A 24,992-nucleotide genomic window follows, 5' to 3' on the forward strand; every position below is an offset into this window, starting at 1 on the left:
TATCCAACTCCTTATTGGAATCAAATAATATTTTGGCCTCAACTGCTTCCTGTGGTAGTGATTTCCAAAAGCTCTGGGTGAAGAAATTCCTCCTTATCTCAGTTCTGAAGGTCTACCCCTCAGGCTGTGGCTCCTGTTTCTGCACCCCTACCCCCACACCCCGCCCCCAACGATCAGGAATATCGTCCCTCATTCACCCTGCCCAGGGCTAAGTTATGCCTCAATTCCATTTACCCTCCTCTTCTTCATCCAGCTCCTGGATTGAATAAAATCTTTGGACCTTGCTCTTGAAAGTTACCGCTAACCTGCAGTGTCCACAACCTTTTCCGGAGAAGAGTCTAGAATTGGACAGCCGACCCCTTCAGAACAGAATGGCTTCGATGATTTCTGGGTGCTTAAATAATGCAATTTGTCATTCCTACAAGTCAGCAGGAACTACACCGCAGAAGCATCTCCCTGGTTGTGTGACATGTTGAGGCAACCTGCAGTAGCGAAAGGTTCTACGTAAATGCGATTCCCGCCTCCTGCCTTTATGGGTTTTGTTGTTTACATCATTTCTGCCCTGCAGTCATCTCATTCCCACTTTACACCTGATTCTGTTTTTTATCCTGTCGTGGAGTGTTTTTTTTTCCTTTCCCACTTTCTTCCCTGCCTGCCCTTGCCCTGTTCTTTGTCAAAAGCTGTTCCGTTGTAATATCTTCCCATGCTAAGAGCTGGCACAGTTTGTAATGGAAACTGGTCTGTTGCTGCCACAGATACTCCCTGAGTTGCTGTCTCTGTTAAGCATTTTTTGTTTGAGAGCAGTTAACTCAATACAGACCAGGAAATGAAGCCTGGGCCCTTCCTTGTAATATATGCTCCCACGCAGGACACAAATATGCAGTTTAACGAAATAAAAACAGCTTTTCAGTTTCCCTCTGTGATGTCTGGACTGCACAGCAGTAACTGATGCAGAACAGCAAGAGAGTGCAGGGATTTGAAGGAAATTGTGGCTTTCGTCTCTCTTTCAAGCTCTCTTTCCCCTCGCCAATACAGTTCAGCTATGTCTGCAACATATTTAAAACTTATCTCTTTATGTGCAGTAATTATGTGTTCCTTCTTTGTGAGATTAAACCAAGCTTCAGCAACCTCCCCCTTCTCCCTCAGTGATAGAACTGAGGTAAACGCTCTGAATGAACAGACAAGTGGATCAATGGAATAAGCCGTATTGGTTTCATGTAGGTATTAGACAGAATCCCGTGCCTAAGTGAGAGTGCACAGTTCTCTTGATTTTGAAATATTTCTTTTATCAAAATCATATTTTTGCTTATCCCACTTAACATCTTCAATGAGATGAATGGTGAGCATCTTTGGCTAAAATCCAAGGACGCACATTGATTTCAAACAGCTTGCTTCAGAAGAAAGTAGCAGGACGTTATGAGATGTCAGCCTGCGTTATTGTGTCTGATTTTAACAGATTTCCATTTTAACAGATCCAAAGGCTCTCTTTCACTCCAATACTTTCTCTTAAAATGGAGTTCATACTGTAACTAATCCCCATTCCCCCGACCCAGGCGAAAGCTTTGCTGCCTGTCCATATTCCTGGCAAGGTCACCAGAGATACTGCTGCAGCTAACACGGTTCAAAATATCTAACCTGTGTTTTGAAATCTATCAGAGGAGGAAAGAGGAGATTGTGTTTGAGGACGGGGGATTGCTTTTCTCTCTCACCAGTTTTCTGCCCAGGTCCTGTCAACAATTCATCAGTCAGAGCACTGAGTATAGGGGTTGGGATGTCATGTTGTACATTGTCAAGATATTGGTGAGGCCATATTTACTATACGACAAACAATTCTGGTCACCCTGCTGTAGGAAGGATTGGAAAGATTGGAAACATTTACAGGGGTGTTGCTGGGACTGGAGGGATTGAGTTATAAGGAGAGGCTGGATAGAGTCATAGAGTGATAGAGATGAACAGCATGAAAACAGACCCTGCAGTCCAACTCGTCCATCCTGACCAGATATCCTAACCTAATCTCGTTCCATTTGCCAGCGCTTGGCCCATGCCCCTCTAAACCCTTCCTATTCATATATCCATCCAGATGCTTTTTAAATTATGTAATTGTACCAGCCTCCACCACCTCCTCTGGCAGCCCATTCCATACTCGTACCACCCTCTGCGTGAAAACGTTACCCCTTAGGTCGCTTTTCAATCTTACGGTCTCACCCTAAACCTATGCCCTCTAGTTCTGGACTCCCCGATCCCAGGGAAAAGACTTTGTCTATTTATCCTATCCATGCCCCTCATGCTTTTATAAACCTCTATAAGGTCACCTCTCAGCCTCCGACGCTCCAGGGAAAACAGCCCCAGCCTGTTCAGCCTCACCCTATAGCTCAAATCCTCCAACCCGGGCAACATCCTTGTAAATCTTTTCTGAACCCTTTCAAGTTTCACAACATCGTTCCGATAGAAAGGAGACCAGAATAGCACAAATATTCCAAAAGTGGCCTAACCAATGTCCTGTACAGCCTCAACATGACCTCCCAACTCCTGTACTCAATAAAGGAAAGCATACCAAACGCCTTCTTCACTATCCTATCCATCTGTGACTCCACTTTCAAGGAACTATAAACCTGAACTCACTCCCATGACCTTACCATTAAGTGTATAAATCCTGCTCTGATTTGCTTTTCAAAAATGTAGCACCTCACATTTGTCTAAATTAAACTCTATCTGCCATTCTTCAACCCATTGGCCCATCTGATCAAGATCCCGTTGTAATCTGAGGTAATCTTCTTCTCTGTCCACTACTCCTCCAATTTTGTTGTCATCTGCAAACTTACTAACTATATCCCCTATGCTCACATCCAAATCATTTATATAAATGACAAAAAGCAGTGGAACCAGCACCGATCCTTGTGGCACACACTGGTCACAGGCATCCAGTCTGAAAAGCAACCCTCCACCACCACCCTATATCTTCTACCTTCAAGCCAGTTCTGTATCCAAATGGCTAGTTCTCCCTATATTCCATGGGATCTAACCTTGCTAACCAATCTCCCATGGGGAACCTTGTCGAACGCCTTACTGAAGTCCATATAGATCATGTTCACCGCTTGTGGAGTTGAAATGCCCATTAGCCATGATTGAACGGCGGAGTGGACTCGACGGGCCGAATGGCCTTACTTCCACCCCTATGTCTTATGGTCTTATGGTCTTATCAATCCTCTTCATTACTTCTTCAAAAAACCCAATCAAGTTTGTGAGACATGATGTCTCATGCTTAAAGCCATGATGATTATCCCTAGTCAGTCCTTGCCTTTCCAAATACATGTACATCCTGTCCCTCAGGATTGCCTCCAACAACTTGCCCACCACCGATGTCAGGCTCACTGGTCTATAGTTCCCTGGGTTGTCCTTACCACCTTTCTTAAACAGTGGCAACACGTTTGCCAACCTCCAGTCTTCCGGTACCTCACATGTGACTATCGATGATATAAATATCTCAGTAAGAGGCCCCACAATCACTTCCCTAGCTTCCCACAGAGTTCTCGGGTACACCTGATCAGTTCCTGGGGATTTATCCGTTTTTATGCATTTCAAGACATCCAGCACTTCCTCCTCTGTAATTTGGACATTTTCAAGATGTCACCATCTATTTCCCTACATTCTATATCTTTCATGTCCTCCACAGTAAACACCGATGCAAAATACTTGTTTAGTGTCTCCCCCATCTCCTGCGACTCCACACAAAGCCTGCCTTGTTGAATTTTGAGGGCCCCTATTCGCTCCCTATTTATCCTCCTGGATAGGCTGAGACATTTTTCACTGGAGCATAGGAGGCTGATGGGTGACCTTATGGAAGTTTATAAAATCATGAGGGGCATGGATAGGGTGAAAAGCCAAGGTCTTTTCCCCAGGGTGAGGGAGTCCAAAAGTAGTGGGCATAGATTTAAGATGAGAGAGATAAGATGAGATTTAAGATTTAAATAAAGGAGCTAAGGGGTAACTTTTTCACACAGATGGTGGTGCATGTACGGAATGAGCTGCCAGAGGAAGTGGCGGAGGCTGGTATAATTACATATTTAAAAGACATTTGGACAGGTACATGGATAGAAAAGATTTAGAGTGATATGGGCCAAGTGCAGGTGAGTGGGTCTAAGTTCAGTTTCGGAAACTGGATCAGCATGGATGAGTTGAGTTGAAAGGTGTGTTTCTGCTGGTGTATGTTTACACAAACAGTGGATAGTCCTAGTCATCCTACTGTGCTTTCATGTGACTTCACAGTGAATGTTGACTGGCTATTTGACCACAAGGGGATAACAAATCCTCCCACCCAGTTTCTTCATTGGACTAGTTAAAGCAGCGGGACTTGGGTTAGTTCATGCTTTTGCAAAAGTTTTCGACATTAAAAGTGAGATATAAATATTTAAAGTCTCCACGTCCCAGAATCTCTCAGCTTAATTGTAACTCACTGCTGATGAGATCAGCTAATTCAGGACAGCATTACATCCTGGGCCTCCACTTTCCTGTCTTATCGGATTCAGCTGCTTACCTCCCATGTACTTGCTTCACGCTAGCGGACTAGACAGGCAGGAGGCTAGAAGAGCACAGCAAGCCAGGTGGCATCAGGAGGTGGAGAAGTCGATGTTTTGGATGTGACCCTTCTTCAGGACTGGGAGAAGACAGTTATTTTTTATCTCAACCTAGCAGATGGCCCCTCAGAGTTTCACTCACAGTCATCGGGGGTTTATCGCCACTCATAACATGAAATAGACATTCACACGTTCAAATCAGCTAAAGAGAGAGAAGCAGCAAGGCAAAGAGGTTCCGCTAAATTTTCAAAATGGTGCTCATTTAGCGTGCACCCACAGCACATGGTTCAAGAAGGCAGCTCACTACCACCTTCTCAAGGGGCAACTTGAGATGGGCAATAAATGCTGGCCCAGTCAGCGACGCTCACATCCCACAATAGAATTTTTTTTTAAATGCACAGAAGAATGAAAATCTTGCATGGCATCTTTCAAGTCCTGATGTGATCATAAAGCTCTTCACAGGTGAGGGAAACCCTTTGGAAGCACAGTCATTAGTGTCTTTCAGCAGCTACGTTGTAGACAGCAAACTCCACCAAACAGCCATGCAATAATGACCAGCTGTTTTTTCTTTTTAGTGATGTGGAGGGAACATTCACATGCTCTTCTTCAAAACAGGGCCTTTAATCTCCAGCTGGGGGCAGGCTCTTGGTTGACAGTAACACGTCTGACTGTCACAGGTGTGCTCCGATCTCCCCACCAGGTTATGAAGTCATGACTTCCCAACACTGAGACATGAGTGGTGTCACTGAATCACTGGAGACGCTGGGTAAATCTTAACTTTGGATTCTTTCATAGCCAAATATCTCAACGACACCCACTGACTAGATGCAAATACCAAGGCTCAATACTCTCCCGATAAGCATCCTACCTTCCAACTTCCATCGACCTGAATTAATCTGAAGTGGGAGATGGCATGGGGCAGGGTGACACTAGGCACATGGACACACAAGATGGCCGCTGAGCCATAAATTGGCCACTTGACACAGAAGATGGCCGCTGGACCACAATATGGAGAGAGACAGCAGAGCAAACACAGATACTGCCTGGGGGTACCAGAATGCCAGCACAATGCACTCACAACCTAGTTGATTAGGACAGAATACACATGAGTAACATATACTACCCGCTGAAGTGTCTGGGTCCAGCCAACACCTTTGATAAAAATTGTAACTGTTTGATACAGATTCAATACAAAATGCTAATAGCCAGGGCTGCAGTAATCATCCCTCTCAGGAAGAGCGATTAGCACCCATTACCTCAGCAATGGACTCCCGCGCAGACATTGAAACTGACAATGACCACGCTGGGACTGACAATGACTGCAGAGAAACTATCAACAATTCTGCAATGTTTACAACAAACAAACTATGTTACAGAGACAATAACCTTATCATTGACCTATTACATCACAACACATGTAAAAGTGTTTTGACATGTGCTCTGGGTTGAGAGAAGAATCACAGCTGACCACTGTGCTGTTGGTGCCTCCGTCTCCCCGGAGCTCCAGTATTTCCTTGTACAGTAAACTCTGTCGTTGAACCCTGACTCTGACTCCAAGGCTAGTGATTTTCCCCACAACACATCCAAAACCTGCATCCTGACTCACACCCAATCCTGTTCACCCATTCATCTTTGCCTACATTGGACCCCAATTGGACACCTACAAATGAACGCCACCAGGGACACCTACATCAGGACCCCACCACCAGAGATATATTTCCCTCCCCACCCCTATCTGCTTTCTGTGAAGACCGTTCCATCTGTGACTACCTGGTCAAGTCCATGCCCCCCAACAACTCACTTTCCCCTCCTGGCACCTTCCCCTGCCACCGCAGGAATTGCAAAATCTGCCCTCTCACGTCTATCTAAGGCCCAAAATGAGCCTTCCACATCCATCATAGTTTCACCTGCACTTCCACCAATGTCATTTATTGTATCCGTTGTTCCCAATGCGGTCTCCTTTACATTGGGGAGACTGGACACCTTCTCGCAGAGCGCTTTCGGGAACATCTCCAGGACACCCGCACCAATCAAACCCACCGCCCCATGGCCCAATATGTCAACTCTCCCTCCCACTCTGCCAAGGACATGTAGGTCCTGGGTCTCCTCCATCGCCACTCCCTCACCGCCCGATACCTGGATGAAGAACTCCTCATCTTCCGCCTCGAGACTCTCCAACCCCACGGCATCAATGTGGACTTCACTAGTTTCCTCATTTCCCCTGCCCCCACCTTACCCCAGTTCCAACCTGCCAGCTCAGTACCGTCCTCATGACATGTGCTACCTGCCAATCTTCCTTCCCACCTATCCTCTCTACCCTCCTCTCCAACCTATCACCTTCATCCACACCTCCATCCATCTATTGCACTCTTAGCTACCTTCTCCCCGGCCCCACCCCCTCCCATTTATCTCTCAACCCCAGAGGCTTCCAACCTCAGTCCTAATGAAGGGCTCCTGCCCGAAACATCGATTTTCCTGCTCCTCGGACGCTGCCTGACCTACTGTGCTTTTCCAACATCACTCTAATCTTGACCCCAATATGTCAACATCCTAATTTACAATTCACATCCTCGTTTTCAAATTCTCTTATGCTTTGCTCCTTCCTGTCCCTGTAATCCTCACCAACCCTACAATTCTGTGGGATCTCTCTTTCTGATCTCTTGAGCCTCCTTTAATCACTCCATCAGGGGAGGGTGTGCTTTTACCTTCCATTTGAAGTCCCTCCTCCACTCCTCTACCTCATTCCTTCCTCAACACATTTCTTTTGAAACCTGCCTCTTTGATCACGCTTCGCGCCACCTATCGTATATGTGACAAGTTTGGTTTGTTAGTGCTTCTGCAAAGTTTTCTAGTTTGGAAAGGCTATCTAAATACAAATTGTTGTTGTTGCTAAGTGCAAAGAGACTTGGGGCACTGGTGGAACCATATGAGTGTGAATACACACCTCTGGGAGAGCAGAGAGGGAGAGTTTTGGGATGCAGAGAGTGGCGTCATGAAGCCAAGGAAAGGATTTGGGAATACGGAAAGCCTTGATGTCTGAAAAATGTTATGAGCTCACCAAAGCTGAGGAGCTAAAAGCCAGCAGCTCGCACTGGTAATATCCCAGTTATCTCATGATGATTTCACCAATTAGAGAATACATTATGTTTCCAATAAAAGCACTAAGCTATCAGGTGACCTGATTAGTGGACATAAAACCAGACTGAGTAATTAATTAATTTATCCAACTTGCTAAAAATTCTTTGTCGATTAATCGTCGTGGAAGATGTGCAGAGGTGGAACGGTCTCTCTTTTACTGAAGGAGGTCACTTTGACAGGGGCAGTCTCTCTGGCAGCGTAAAGTGAGAAGGAGAGTCATTATCTGTTACCTTGAAATGCATCATAAACCTTAACGTCTGCAAGATGGGGCTGTTTGGTCTCTGCTTTTGACCCATTCATTGCTCTGAGAGTAAGGCAGCTCTTTCACCTCATGCATCAATTGCCTGGAGCATTAACACCGGTCACAGATCCCACTTCATCAATCTAACCGCTGTTATGTATACACCAATTCTGGAGCAGTGCTGTGGGGGAAATGAGATGCCTCAGAGTAAATCTTGTTCGACACAGCCCATCACTTTGCTCGGAGTTTGATGTGAATGTGAGTGTTAGCAGACCATTGTTGTGTGGGGCTATCCCATCTCAGCCTGACCCAACACCCACACATGGGAGGTCATTTTTCAATGAGGTTCAGTGATCTGTGCTTGTGATCACTCCTCTCCACAATCCAGGGCCACTTGAGGTCACTTGGCTCTCTCGTTGTCATCGAGGTTGAGAGCAGCTCACTTAACACTGACTGAGAATCAAACAGTGTGGTCTGTATGGCTCAGTCACAGACCACCGTTGGAGGTCAGGGGGGAGTTGGGAGTTGGCGTGAGGCACCACAGTTTTTAATGGCTAAGAGACTGAGAGTTTTGCTAAGCTCTGGGCCCCGTTTCTCAAGCTAAAGCACATGTACACCTGAAACGATAAACATATTCATTGATGTTTGTAATGAAACCACAGCTGTATAATATATGGAATATTGGGGTCAGTACAAGAGTTGGAAAATATCCGGTGTCTGCAGGCTATGTACTGGTGACACCCAATACCATCTTCTGGTGTGAGCCAGATCTCTACCCTCTTCTTAGATCTTACTACCCGACACTGTATCCAATTCCTCCAATTCCTCTAATTCATTCTCACCTATGTCTGTGACAATGAATAGATTCTGTCATTCATCCCGTGGCCCTAGGCCTACAGAGAAAATAAGCTACAAGTTTTGCTTTCTATCTTTCCATTGTTTTATACTCCAGCTATGTTTATAAAACTTCCATTTATATTCTCTCTTTTTTAATGGCTTTGTCAACTAGCAGAGAGTTGGGCACTTTATTCAATACCATTCACTTAGTGTATAGTTCCATTGTTAGTTTTGTTTCCATTTAGCCAATGCACTCAATCTTTTTAAAGTGTAATGCACAGCATGAGGTATTAGCTTTGAGAGAGATATATACAACCCCTTTCCAAGACAAGATGATCCATAGGAAACCATCAGTCTCCCTCAGGTAATCTCACCAAAATGGACAGCTGTTCAGATAGTGATAGCAAGAGGCTCTTTCACTCCATATGTATTCTACCCAACGATGACGTTTTCCTTACTTAGCACAGATACACACACACACACATACAGTGATGTATACACACATTCAACATACACTGACACACACAGACTAACACATACACACTAATAAACACTGCTATATACACTGACATACAGACATACTAACACACACATACACAGATACAGACACATACTGACACACACGTGCACACCCACACATACACGCACTGCCACACACTCAGTTGGCTGGACAGTTGATTTACAATGCAGATTGATGCCAACAGCGTGGGATGGACAGTTGGGTTGCAATGTGGAGTGATGCCAACAGCGTGGGCTGCACAGTTGGGTTGCAATGCAGAGTGATGCGAACAGCGTGGGTCCAATTCCCACACTGATTGAGGTTACCATGAAGGACTCTCCTTCTCAAACTCTGTCTGCTCTCCTGAGATGTGGTAACCCTTCAGGTTAAATCACTGACAGTCATCTCTGTCTAATTACAGAGTGGCCCTATTATCTAGCCAGACTACGGTACCTTTGCATACTGATACCCACACGCTGTTACATACTGACACACACACATACATTCTGATACAAACAGACACACACATACTTTGATACTGACTAATGCATATTGACAAACACTCATACACACTGATACATGCACTAACATTTAACAAATCCCCAGGACCAGATGGTCTGTATACTAGGGCCTTAAAAGGGTGACTGCAGATATAGTAGAGACATTGGTTATAACCTGGTTTAATTTTCTCAGATTCCTAATGGGTTGGAAAATATCTAATGTAACAGCATTATTCAAGAAATGAAGGAGACAGAAAACAGGAAACTAAAGGACACTTAACTACCATCTGTCACAGAATCCATTATAAAGGAGGAATACAGGATACTTGGAAAATTACAATGGTCTTGTTACAACCAGTCCCTGGGTAATGTTCCCCAGTTTGTTGGAGCTCTGGATGAAGTCCCGGCGAGGAGGGATGAATTGGTTCCTTTGGTTATTTACCCGCTCCCCAGGTAGTCACAATAAAGTTACCTTTAAAAGGATCCCTTCCTTCTGACTATTTCTCCCCTAAACCCAAATTAATTCTTAGAGGCATAGAGTCACAGAAATAGCACGGAAATAGACCCCTCAGTCCAAACAAACCTTGCTGAACATAATCCCAAACTAAGCTAGTCCCATGTTCCTGTTCCTGGCCCATATCCCTCCAAACCTTTCATGTACTTATCCAAAAGTCTTCTAAATGTTGTAATTGTACCCACATCCACCACTTCCTTAGAGAGTTCATTCCACACGTGAACTACCCTTTGCATTAAAAAGTTGCCCCTCACATCTTTATTAAATCTCCCTCCTCTCAACTTAAAAATGTGCACCCTAATCTTGAAATCCCTCATCCTAGGGAGAAGAAGGGGGCAATTAACCAGGTCTTCTTGAATTAACACAAAAAATGTTATTAATTCAGTTATTTTATTAATTATCTTGTTTATTAATATTAATATTTCATTAATTACCAAATGTGAAAAGAAATAGTAAGGTAACACATATACAGTAAATTGGAAGTAAGAGGTAAGTCCCAAAAGATAAAGTAAATAAATCAGTCTCTGTATTATTTGTAAACAGTGGATAATTGAATGTTGTTATCATAGCAGTGGACGTTACTGGTAGTGTTGACATTGGTATCTGAAGAATTTTGAGATTCTTGGCTTTGTGGATTGATTATCCCTCCTTTCAGCAGTGACTGATCAGCAGTACCTCAGACTGAGAGTCTTTCTCTTTTTTTACCTGTGGTGCAGGAGTGTTTAAATGGCTATTCCCTGTGCTGTGACTGTCATGGCATGCTAGCTTACACCCTAGGACATCAGACCATTAACATGCAGGGACTAGTACTGCAGTCAGTTTTTAACGTCCTTTTCCATATAAACCTGGAAAGCCAAACCATAAACAATCTCCAAGATGAGGTAGAGAGTATGCAAAAAGATTAAAGCTGAGAAAGATTAGGTTCAGTGAGTGACCAAATATTGGCAAATGGAAAATCAGAACCTGTCCATTTTGAGGAAAAATTGAAAAGAAAATGCTATTTAAATGGAGACAGATTGCAGAACTCAGTGGGATCTGGGTGGTCTTGTACATAAATCACAAAGAGTCCATTTGCAGATGCAGCTAGCAATTAGAAAGTTGGTGTTTATTGCAAGGGGAATGAAGAATAAGAATAGGGAAATTTTATTGCAACTGTGTTGGGCTTTGGTGAAACCACATGTGAAGTACTGTGTACAATTTTGCCTTCCTCAATGGAAAAATGATAGCATTTTTAATAAACAGTTCACCAATGGTTCACTTGGCTCATATTCACTTGGCCTGCATTGTGTCATATTAATGATAATGATCTAATAATCAATTAAGGTTGCCGGTTGGTTCATTTAAACAGTAAAACACAATGTAAATTACAAAGCAAACAAGATTTTTGTATGTGCATCTTGCAAGTCCACTGCAAACAACCTGGCAGGTAGAGTTGCAACTTTGCATACAGCATATAGAATCCCAAGGCAAGGTATCTATATAAAACGTCATCCTCATTTTCAAAAGAAAGTTGAACAATTCACAAAGACAAATTTATTTGGGAGTCTGTAGACCTAGTGGTAATTTGAACATCATGATCTTGTGATAGCAGCTTTGTCTGGATAAGCCTTTAATTTCCACAGTCATCGGTGATATTGTCAGTCATTCCTGTTTATATCATCAAGTTTTAGTTGCAAGTAGTTCAAATCTGTTTTGCTCCTAAAGATCTTCCAGTTCACTTTGAAACTTCTGCTTTTCCACCCTGGATTCTTCTGTCAATGTTTCCAGCCTTCTGTTGGTCTAATATAATTTCTCCTTCGAAACCTGTTCAAAGAATTATCCAGCCCTTCAACTCAATTTTTCCTGTCATTTTCATTGAAGCTTAGACCTCTTCCATCTGCTGATTCAGTGGTTGTTTGGTTTCCTTTATGTCCTGTTTAAGTTACTTCATTAGAGCATCATTGCTGGCATTTATTTCTGAAAGGACTGTCTCATGAGAGATTTCCAATCCATGTTGGATGTAGTGTACATCTCCATCTGTTTTTGCAGCTCTGTCATTTTCTCCAGCACTTCTGTGGGTTCAAGCCAATGTTTGTGCAGCTTCTCCTGCTGAGCCTGATGCCTTTTAAATGCAAGTTGTGACGGTGTTTCATGTACACCAGCAATCATTTCATGATGCAGAGTTTGCAGCTTAGCCTGCTTCTTTTCTTTTAAACATACAGGGCAAGGATTTTTTCCCTTTTGTTCTTTCATGGGATGTAAACATCACTGGCAAGGCCACCATATGTTACCCATTCATCCATGGCCTTGACCTCAGTGGTTTGCTGAGCTATTTCAGAGGGCAGTTAAGTGGCAAAGACACAACTGGGGACCTGGACTTACACGTAGCCAGAGAAGATAACATAGAACATAGAAAAGTACAGCACAGAAGAGGCCCTTTGGCCTAAGGAAGATAGATTCCCCTCACTAAAGGGCATCAATGAATCTGTCAAGACTCTTTATGACCATCAGCAAATGGTGGTCACTGTTACTAATACAAGCTTTATTTTGAAGTAAACCATTATGATCCTAGTTGCTGTTATTACTAAATAAGTCAGATCTCAGTCAGAAATCTGGCTTGATAGATCATATTTTGATTTGTTTTTGTCTTAATGAAATAGTCATTCACTGAAACATAAGCATGTAATGCTACATATTTTGCTTTAACAATAAAACAGAAGCTCAGAATGAAACTGAAACCAAAACTGTCCCTCTCTAGGCTATGGGTGTTTCCCTTAAGGTTAATTTAAAAATTCCAGAAGTTTCTAACAAACCTCGGTGGTTTGCAATACAATCTCAGATAAACATAACATCATCAGCGGTGCATCAAAATCCATTCATTTTGGATCAGTCCATGAACAGGAAAGGTTTGGCAGGATATAAGTCGAGAGTGTAGTACAGGAAAAGCAGCATCCGAGGAGCAGGAAGTTTGACGTTTTGGGCCCGAAACATCGATTTTCCTGTTCCTTGGATGCTGCCTGACCTGCTGTGCTTTTCAAGCACCACACTCACGACTCTAACAACCAGCATCTGCAGTCCCCACTTTCGCCTTGGAGGGATATGAGCCAGGTTCAGGCAGGTGGGATTAGCTTAGTTTGAGATATGTTTACTGTGGTCTGGTTGGACCAAAGGGTCTGTTTTTGTGCTGTATGACTCTTTCACTCTCTGACTCTAACCCTCAAAACTGCTTTGAAAGAAATCATCATGGCTGCAGAAGTACTTACACACCAATTCTTAACATCAGACACACTGAATGCCCACATGCTACTGAGTCAAAACCCAAAACTCAAACTTGCAATAATTGATATTAACAGTGTATAGTCAACCACACAATTTACATTACAATATTAATTGGGCTCAAATTCTACTTGCTGTAGGACTCATGTGACTATTTTCCTGGGCCCTGGAATTACTAGTTCAGTGACATTACTACTCACCATCTTAATTTCTTTATTTTTAAATTCACTAACAACTTGCTGCTGGGGATATTTAATTGGAATAATCACTCTGAGGGTTGAAAACCACATATTCGTTGATACAAAGTTATTGATCACAGAACTGGGAAGGAACTCGTAAACTCTATCCAATCCAGTACATTTCCCCTCCGTTTAGTCTGTGAAATGGACAGAGGGAAAAGTGCTGGTAAACTGCTAAATTTTCTGTTCTGGTTAATGTGTTTGCCGCTGGATGTAAAAGGGTACTCTGATTTCATCAAAGAAACCCTGTAAAAGTCTACCTTTGTCCCCGTGGCAGCAAGTTGCAGGCATTTGAGCACAGCTGGAGTAAATCTGCCCAGTTCTCTGCAGCCTCCTGGTAAGTCAGTCTTACATCTGCATTCCTTGTGATAAGTGATTCAGGTCGAGCACTGCTTCCAATCTAGCTGCTCTGAGAAAACAGATGGAAAAACATTGTATCGGCCATCACCGAGCCAGATGGTGGTTTTGATGTGATTTCTGGGAAAGTAAAGGGTGCAGAGATTACTTGATTAAATGACGAATGCACGAAGTTCACAAAGCATTCATTGCAATGACGGGATCAGATTAGAATGTACGGTTGGGCTGATGTTTAAGACGGCTGCAACATCAGAGGCTTGAAAGCTCTGGGTTCCAATTCCGGGGATTTTGCCAACTTTAATCTCCATCCTTTGGGAAAGGAAAGAGAATAACTGAGACCCAGCGTCCAAAAATCTCGGCCCAGTTGGCAATGAACTGCATCAGTTCTCAAAGGGAGAGTTTCACTTGTTCTCTGTCAGGTCAGTAGATGGGTCATTGCTGGAATCCATGTCTGGGTTAAGGGAGATTAGAACTCTGGATAACTCCTTTCTGGCAGAAGCAATGATCTACATGAAGAAAGAAGGAAGTGTCTCACTGATTGGATGGGGGGGGTGCGATTTGACGGAGATGGGAAGGGGGAGCACAGCAGAAACTGGACCAAGCAAAATAGTTAAAGAGCAAAGAATTAAAACAGATGCATTCAGCCAAATATGGTCAAGGAAATGGTCTTGCGATTGGAAAGCAAATGGAGCTGACCTTTGACGCTCTCCATCCTGCCAAGTCTGGTTATGAGAGCATTAACCTTGCCTCTCCCTGTCCTGTTTAGGAGGACATTAGGTCAAAGGCTGAAGTGTAAGTTTCCAACCTCTGAACAGGTTCTGTTTAAAAGTCAAATCTCCTGTTTACAAGAATGATTCCGGAAGTGAGGAACCCCACATAGGGAGATAGATTGGAGAGGTTGGGACTCACCTTGGAGAAGAGGAGGCTGAGAGGAGATTCGAAGATCAGTCTGGACAAAGCAGCTAGGGAGACACTGCTCCTGTTTGTGAAAGGACCATGAACTGAAAGGTACTGATTTAAAGTAAAAGAAGCAATGAAAACTTGAGGAAAACTTTTTATTTTTGTAGCAATCTAGGATCTGGAATGCTCTGCCTGACAGCGTGACGGAGGTAGGTACAATCGAGAATTGGCTCCAGAGAAAAGGGAGGGGTTCAGGGACACTTGGTAAATCGCTGTTGCAAGGAGCCAGACCAGGACAACAGGCTGAATGGCCACCTTCTGGGCTGTAACATTTTACAAGAAATCCTCACCACAGACCCTCTTGTTGTATGAGACAATGAGAAGCAGCTAGATGGTAGGTCTTTCCCCTTTAAGATCTGAAATGGGTCTCCCACCTAGTCCATATATCATCACAATCATTGAAGGTGTTGTGCTTTACTGGAAATCAAGTCCTACTATTCCCAGAATTATCCCAAAAGTTAAAGATTTTATCAAAATTCACCAGTTTATTTGCCTTACAAATGCAGCGTGATAGAAAGCACAAACTAGGGTTTCTGCACTTAACAAGAATCATTATTTATTATAAATTTATAGATTCTAGCTACAGGTTAATAACTATGAACTGTCAACATATAACTCTTAGTTAAAACCTTAACCCCCTTATAAAACATTCCCTCATACAACGGACAGACACGGAAAGGCACATTGACAGAGGGAAAAGCAGTTCAATGTCTACCAGACTCACTGAGATGATCCATTTGACTTGCAGGACATGATCTTCTGCTTCTCCAGGTGCCTTTCACTTCCTTGCAGGAGGCACAGATTCATATTTATAAAGACCCGTCTTTTCATTTTTATGCTTTTTAAAATGGTTAGCTGAAACGGAGAAGAATTATTTTGAAACCAATGTTTTGCAGGATTGCTGCACTCTCGGAAAAGCAAGTGAATGAGACACTAATGGCAAGCATTGTTTACACAGTTGTTTGAGGAGGCAGTAATTGAAGTGGTTGCAGATGAACTGGAGCTGAGGGGTTCCGTATTCAGATGGAGCTCTCATTGGCAAGAAGAAGTTAATTAGTCTATGGACTAGTGACCAGTTATCAATAACAAATGCCTTTTGCCTGCCAAGACCATGGGATTGGTTCAGAGGTAACTGACCAAATTGAAGCTGTGAATGAGATAAAGAAAAGTGGTTTGATCTTCAGCAACACAGGAGTTGCATCTCTGTTCTCTAAAGTCAAAATCCATTTTAAACTTGAAGAAAAACAGTTAATCCTTTCTTCAGCGGTTGTTGTAAGCTGTGGTTCTCAATTGATAGGTGAGAGATCTGTTTGAGGTGAACCAGCCATTTGTGTCTCTTACAAACCAGTGGAAGGTTCCAGAAAAAGACAATGGAAAAGGAACATTCTAATGAGATCCAGAATCATAAGGGTCATGTCAGCAACCCATGATTAACAACCACTAATAAGCTGCAGAGCTTTGCTCTGCCTATAACCTATCTTTCCCTGAATGTATGTGTGTGTGTACTTGTGTGTGTACGTGTATGTACGCATGTGTGCACGCACATGTACGTGTGTGGATGCATGCGTTGCATGTGTGCGTGTGTGTATGTGTGTGTGTGTGAGAGACAGACTGTGCGTCTGTATCTATGTGTAAGGGAGAGTTTATAAGAGGATTAGAGTTTTAATTTCTGGGGTTGTGTGCTGATGGTTTATAATTGTTTGCCTATAGCCACAGCCTGATTACTTGGAATAAATTTTTTAAAAATAAAAAGTTCAGAAATCTGGTCTGTGATTTCTATCAATTTGATTCTGGAAATCAGGTAAAATTGGAGAGTATTGTGTATTTTCACATCTTCACCTTTTGTGACTGCTCAAGGAAGAGCAGAGTTTGATTTCCAGAACAGTACCTCAGTGAAGGGTGACAGAAGTCTCTGACCTTTTGGTTAAAAGCCATAAGTTTACAATAATTGATGAGAGAAATAAAACTGGCTTTCTTAAGGCTTCAGGTACCTTCATTGCAGAGAGAAAGATAGCATCTCCCTTTTTAGAGATTTGTGACTTCTGGCCAAACATTAACAACCACAAGCTGTTCACTGACCTATGAACCAATCATATAGCTGTTGGCAGGCTCTCTGGCCACTCCTCCAAAAACTAATCAGTGACTTATTGCTGGCCGAATCTCCCTTTATACACCACTTGTTCATCTGCAATAACTTCTCCGATTGTTTGAGCAAGCAGCAGTGTAAACAGCACTTACAATGAGGGTTGGATAATTTGCTTTTAAAAAGTGCAACAATCTTTCACAATCCATGTTTCTCAAAACAGTCCTTTTCCCGTTTCAGTCAACAATCAAAAATATGGAAATATAAAAGAAAATGGTCTTTACACTGCTCCTGTGATAATCCCGGGATGGTGGGAAGATATCAGAATTTCCTTCCATCTCCTGAGGGCTGGTAGAGTGCCAGAGGTGTCGGCTTGGCATTTGGGGAGGAACATTGGCAGGACTTGAGGGCAATCACAGCAGACCTAGGAAAATTGGATGGCAAGTGTGATGGACCAAATGGACTGGCTTATGTGATAACATTCTCTGTGAGTCACTCAGTGAGTCTATGCTGAGCGACTGCCCCCTAGCTGATGGTCTTTAAAATTATGAGAAATTGAGGACTGCAGATGATGGAGAGTGAGAGTCAAAAATTGTGGCGCTGGGAAAGGACAACAGGTCGGGCAGTACCCAAGGAGCAGAAAAGTCAGGAATTATGGGGTGGGTCAAGGGGAGCTGAGAGATAAATAGGAGGGGGTTGGGGGCAGGGGGAAGATAGCTGGGAATGCAATAGGTAGGTGGAGGTGGGGGGCGATGTTGATAGATCGGAAAGGAGGGTGGAGCAGATAGGTGGGAAGGAAAATGGGCAGGTCAAGAGGGTGGTGATGAGTTGGAGGGTTGGATCTGGGATAAGGTGAGGGAAGGGGAAATGAGGAAATTGGTGAAATCGACTGCTCCCTTGTGATTGGAGGGTCCCAACGTGGAAGATGAGGCATTCTTCCTCCAAGCGTCGGATGGCTAGAGTTTGGCAATGGAGGAGGGCCAGGCGGAGTCCTTGCATGTCCTTGGCAGAGTGGGAGGGGGGGTTAAAGTGATTGGCCACGGGGCGGTGTGGTTGCTTAGTGCATGTGTCCCAGAAGTGTTCTCTGAAACGTTCTGCAAATTTCAGAGGGCAGTTGCAAGTCAGCCACATTGCTGCCGGTGATGGGAGTCACGTTGGCCAGAACAGTGGAGGATGGCATTAGTGATGGGATTTTCCCCAATATTCCCCAACATTAGGGATTATTAATTCCGGAGATTTTTATTTGAATTCATATTCCACCATCTACCGTAGCAGGATTCAAACCTGGCACCGTAGCTGACTTTCTGAATTGATAGTCTAACAATAATATCAGGTGAAAGTGAGGACTGCAGATGCTGGAGATCAGAGTTGAAGAGTGTGGTGCTGGAAAGATACAGCCGGTCAGGCAGCATCCGAGGAGCAGGAGAGTCGATGTTTCGGGCGTAAGCTCTTCATTGGAAGGGCTTATTCCTCATGAAGGGCTCATGCCCAAAACGTTGATTCTCCTACTCCTCAGATGCTGCCTGACTGGCTGTGTCTTTCCAGCACCACACTCTCAACAAACAATAATACTATTAAAGTCTGGCCATCTCTTAAAGTGAGTGGAGGCTTATATGTAGCATAACCATCAGCACAGGGCAGTTAAACTGAAAGGCTAGACCTTTATTTATAGAAATCTTACAGTGTGGACACAGGACATTTGGTCCATCCACACCAAACCTCCAAAGAGTATCCTGTCCACACCCACCCTGCATTCCCCATGGCTAATCTACCAAGCCTACACATTCCTAGACAATTTAGCATGGCCAGTCCACCTAAACTGCACACCTTTGGACTGTGGGAGGAAACCCACACAGACACAGGGAGTATGTGGAAACTCCACACAGACAGTCACCCAAGGGTGGAATCAAACCCAGGTCCCTGGTGCCATGAGCCTGCAGTGCTAACCACTGAGGCACCATGCAGCTTAATTCTATTTTGATGAAAATAATGTAGTAAGCAGCACAGAGCTGTCAATCAAATCATTGAGTCCCTACAGCGTGTGGAAATAGGCCCTTCGGCTCAACAAGTCTACACTGACCCTCCAAAGAGTAACCCAGCCAGACCCATTCCCATAACTAATGCCCTAACCTACACATCCATGCATGCTATGGGCAATTTCGCATGGCCGATTCACCTAACCTGCACATCTTTGGACTGTGGGAGGAAATCCACACAGACATAGGGAGAATATGTGAACTCCACACGGACAGTCACCCGAAGCTTGAATCAAACCCAGGTCCCTGGCACTATGAGGCAGCAGTGCTAACCACTAAGCCACCATGCCGTCCTATTAGATACTAAGGTGGGGATAACTGCCCAGATGTCCGCTGAGGCTGAAATGCTCGCTTTTCCTCTGAACAGACCAGTTTCCTGTCCCCAGCCTGCAGTCACTCTGCTGAACATTATCAGTCTGCAATGTCTAGCTGCTGCCAAGAGCGGTTGATTGCAGTTATCACATGCATTAAAACATTCAAGCTACAGTTTGTAAAGGAAGCAATAAACCTGTGTCAGGAGTGACATAGTGGAAGTTAAATGTGAAAGATTGGTGTCATTCTAACGATAGAAAGGTCCCATTGGCTGGAGCTCCTGAGGCTGCTTTGGTCCTTAACCCCAGGGTAAGGCTTTCTTTTCGTTTTTAAAACAAAATATTAGGAAGCGCGTGAATTTCATTGCACGTGCTAAGTCATGTGTTAACAATAAAGCACAAAGGAAAGTCAGCCCCCAGGACAGGAGGAAGAAAATTGGAAAATTGGAAATAGTCAGGGCCAGGCAGTAAACAAAATGAAATGTGCTGGATGTCAGCCGGGGAAGGCAATTGCTGACAAGAAGCTCAGGTCACGCAGCGTCACATGATCCTCACATCGTTAACAGGAAGGAGACAGCATGGGGCAGCCAATCACACGGTTTTATTTCTTTATATAGGTCAAAGAGAAAAATGAGAAGTGCGAATTGCCACGAATCTAACCAGAAATTGGCCCGGTTTGTTTTCCTATTTAAAAGCCTTTAAGGAGTCAGTGTTGTGAAATCAGTCACGCACCCAATTCAGCAGCTCGTGATTTTCCAGTTGCAGTGAGCGGAGAGGTCAGAGGGCTTCGAATTGAACAGAACATCTGGATTGGTAGCAAGCATTTCAAGAACGCAGAGCTCCAGGTGCGGGGAGCTAACCATTGAACTGTGGGTCGTATTCAAGTCTCGAGGGGCAAATTGACCAAGAGGTCTCAAGTCTCACTGTCGTAGTCAGGGATCTGCTGTCTCTCTCATAAACGAGAGGCAGGGCACCGTTCTTGGGAGCTCCTTGAGTTATTCTTTGTGGCCATGTGTATCCATGACAATGACCCACAGATTTAACGAGGTATAATTGCAGGACACGAGAGAATTGTTGCTGTTTCTCCAGGTCCACATCAAAGTAAGGTGTAGCAACATGACAAGAGGGATGGAGTTTAAAAACAGGGAGGTTATGCTGCAACTATGTAGTGTGTTAGTGAGCCCTAGGTACAATTTTGGTCTCCTTCTTGAGAAAGAATGTCTTGGCCTTCTCACCATATTAAGCTCAGAAGTAGGGGATGATCGCCAATGATGGCACATGTTCAGAACAATTCATGATTCCTCAAATGTACTGCTGCATTGTCCTAATGATCTCTCCTAGTCCACTGTGGTATTTTTACCTCCACCTGTATGTGGTATCAAGTTATTTGAGATGTGCTGCTTCAAACATCCTCTGTCTTTGCTTTGACTTGAACTTTTCTTGCAGTTAGATACAGTACAGTATCTGCAGAATGGCCACTGTTCTTGAATAACAAGAATGTTTATTGCACAATAGTAATAAGTAACCCACAACAGGCCAGGCACAATGACTAGGACCTCAAGTCATAGAGATGTACAGCATGGAAACAGACCCTTCGGTCCAACCCATCCATGCCAACCAGATATCCCAACCCAATCTAGTCCCACCTGCCAGCACCCGGCCCATATCCCTCCAAATCCTTCCTATTCCTATGTCAATCCAGATGCCTTTTAAATGTTGCAATTGTACCAGACCCTACCACTTCCTCTGGTGGCTCATTCCATTCACATGAAAATGGTGCCTCTTAGGTCCGTTTTATATCTTTCCCCTCTCACCCTAAACCTATGCCCTCTAGTTCTGGACTCCACCACCCCAGGGAGCTGCTATAAATTACATCTGCTCCCACCAAAAACTTAAGTAGAATTCTTTGGGATACCTTTTTTTGATTAGTTCTGAATTATGTCAAGCTTTTTGAGGGGTTTTCAGCATTGCAGTTAGTGGGCTTTCTCTCCATCTCTTACTCATTAATTACCCTCCCCATCCCTATGGAATGTCTCATGTCTGCATTCCACCTCATCTGACCACACGCCATTCCCGGAACAAATTGCCACATATCAGATATCTGGAAGATGTCGGAGTAGAAGTAGGCCATTCAGCCATCAAGTCCACTCTTCCACTCAATGAGATAATGGCTGATTTGATAATCATAAACTGCACTTTATTGTCTCTTCCCTATAGCCCTTGATCCCTTACTGTTTCAAAACCTGTATATCTCAGCCTTGAATATACTTAACAAACCAACCTTAACACCCCTTTGTGCTAAAGAATTCCATAGATTCACTTCCTGAGAGTGAAGAAATTCCTCCTTATCTCTGTTTTAAATGTGGCACCTTGTTCTGAGATTATGCCACCTGTTCCTAGACTATCCCACAAAGGGAAACACCCTCTCTCCATTCACCCTGTCAAGTCACCTAGGTTTCAAACAGGTCACCTCCCATTCTTCTAAACTCCAATGAGCACAGGCCGAACCTACTCAACACCTTCTGATAAGAAAAGCTCTCCATCCCTGGGATCAATCAAATGAACCTTCCCTGCACTGCCTCACTGCCAATATATCTTTCTTTAGAAATAGGGGAGCAAAACCATTCACAGTTTTGATGAAAGATCCCTTGCTCCTGATGTAAAGATAGGTCTCGCTGGTCTTCTCGTCAGATTCTGCTATACATCTCAGCAGAGTCCACATCGTTCAATCCCCTTTAAGTTTATGCCACGTGTCTCCACCCACAGGCTATGTGTGACATGAGTAGAATGGGTGGAGCCAATGTTACATTGACATTAACTCTTTCAGAACCATTAATGAACCTGGAGCAGTTCATTTCCATCAGCACCGAGACTTGGATGTCATTCAGACTTGGGCTGATAAACACTAAGCAACATTCACACTACATTAGTTCCAGGTAATGACTATCGTCACCAAGAGAAATGTAACCATTTCCTCTTGTAAATGTAATGGCCTCACCATCCCTGAACTCCCCACGATCAACAACCTAGTGGCTACAATTAATCAGAAACTCAACTGGACCAGCTTTATAAGTACTGTGACCACAAGAGCAGGTGAGAGGCCAGGAATTCTGTGGTGATTAACAAATCTAACTTCGCAAAGCCCCAGCACACCATCTATAAGGCACAAGCTAGGAATGTGATGGAGTTATTCCCCACTACCTGGATGGGTTCAGCTCCAACACTCAAGGACCTCAACGTCCAGGTATTTTTAATTCACTCATGGGATGCGAGCATCGCTACCATGGCCAGAGTTATTGTCTGTACCCAGTTGCCCTTTAGAATGTGGTGGTGAGTTGCCTTCTTGAACTGCGGCAGTCTATGTGCTGTAGGTAGAGCCACAAGGAGAAAGTGAGGACTGCAGATGCTGGAGATCAGAGATGAACAGTGTGGTGCTGGAAAAGCACAGCTGGTCAGACAGCATCCGAGGAGCAGGAAAGTCGATGCTTGAGGCAGAAGCCCTTCATCAGGAATGAGGCTTCTGGGCCCAGGTTGCTGAGAGATAAATGAGAGGGGTTTGGGGCTGGGGGGAAGGTAGCTGGGAATGTGATAGGTAGATGAAGGTGGGAGTGAAAGTGACAGGTTGGAGAGGAGAGTGGAGCAGATAGATGGGAAGGAAGATGGACAGGTAGGACAAGAGGGCAGTACCGAGTTGAATAGTTGGATGGGATAAAGTGTGGGCAGGGGAAATGGGAAAACTGGTGAAATCCACATTGAGCCCGTGTGGTTGCAGGGTCCCAAAGTGGAAAATGAGGCATTCTTCCTCCTGGTATCGAGTGGTTAGGTTTTGGAGATGGAGGAGGCCCAGCACCTGCATGTCCTTGGCAGAGTGGGAGGGGAAGTTAAAGTGTTCAGCCACAGGGTGATGGGGTTGGTTGGTGTAGGTGTCCTAGAGATGTCCTCTGAAGCAATCCTCAAGCCATAATCCCATTAGGGAGGGAATTCCAGAACCTTAATCCAGCGACACTGAAAGAACAGCGATATATTTTCAAGTTGCGATGATGATTGGTTTGAAGGGGATCTTGCAGGTGATGTTGTACCCATGTAGCTGCTGGCCTTGCCTTCCCAGATGGAAGTGATAATGGGTTTGGAAGATGCTGTTGAAGGATCTTTGGTGAATTTCTGCATTGCATCTGTAGATAATACACACTGCTGCTACTGAGCGTGGAAGGAGTGGAGGTTTGTGGATGTGGTACCACACAAGCAGGCTGCTTTGTCCTGATGGTGTCAAGCTTCTTGAGTGTTGAAACTGCATTCATCCAAGAATGTGGTGGGTATTCCAACATACTCCTGACTTGCGCCTTGAAACAGATGTAAGAAACCTGGATGTTCAACACTCGCTCCCTTCATAACTGACACACAGTGTGTACTACCTACAGGATGCACTACAGTCACTCACTAATTCAACAACATCTTTTACAGCTGTGACTTTTATCACCTAGAAGGACAAGAACAGCAGATACATGAGGACATTATGACCTGCAAGTTCCCTACCAAACCACTCACCATCCTGACTTGGAAATATATTTTCAGTGTCACTGGGTCACAATTCTGCATTTCCCTTAATAACAGCACAGTAGGTGCACCTCTACCTCAAGCACTGCATTTCAATAAGGCAGCTCACTGCCACCTTCTCAAGGGCAGCTCAGGATGGACAATAACTTCTCGTCCAGCCAGTGAGACACAATGTAAAAACACAGCAAGGTGTGCTCCTCAGAGATATGTTATGGGACTTCTGCTCTTTGCGATTTTTATAAATGACTTGGCTGAGGAAGTGGAACGGTGGGTTAGTAAGTTTGCCAATGATACAAAGGTTGGTGGAGTTGTGAATAGTGTGGAGGGCTGTTGTAGGTTGCAATGAGACATTAACAAGATGCAGAGCTGGGCTGAGAAGTGGCAGATGAAGAAGTGGCACCTGGAAAAGTGTGACATGATTCATTTCGGAAGGTCGAATTTAAATGTAGATTACAGAGTTAAAGGAGGATTTTTGGCAGTGTGGAGGAACAGAGGGATCTCGGGGTCTATGTCCATAGATCTCTCAAAGTTGCTACCCAAGTTGATAGGTTATTAAGAAGACATATGTTGTGTTGGCTTTCATTAGCAGGGGAATTGAGTTTAAGAGCTATGAGGTTATGCTGCAGCTCTATAAAGCCCTAGTTGGACCACACTTGGAATATTGTGTTTAGTTCTGGTCGCCTCATTATAGGAAGGAAGTGGAAGCTTTAGAGAGGGTGCAGAGAAGATTTACCAGGATGCTGCCTGGACTGGAGGGCATGTCTAATGAAGAAAGGTTGAGGGAGCTGGACCTTTTCTCATTGGAGCGAAGAAGGATGAAAGGTGATATGATAGAGATGAACAAGTTGATAAAAGGCATAGATAGAGTGGATAGTCGGAGACTTCTTCCCAGGG

Source organism: Chiloscyllium plagiosum, unplaced genomic scaffold (genome assembly GCF_037043375.1).
Source record: "Chiloscyllium plagiosum isolate Xiang-an unplaced genomic scaffold, Cpla_swu_hap1 HiC_scaffold_20, whole genome shotgun sequence".
Classification (NCBI taxonomy): domain Eukaryota; kingdom Metazoa; phylum Chordata; class Chondrichthyes; order Orectolobiformes; family Hemiscylliidae; genus Chiloscyllium; species Chiloscyllium plagiosum.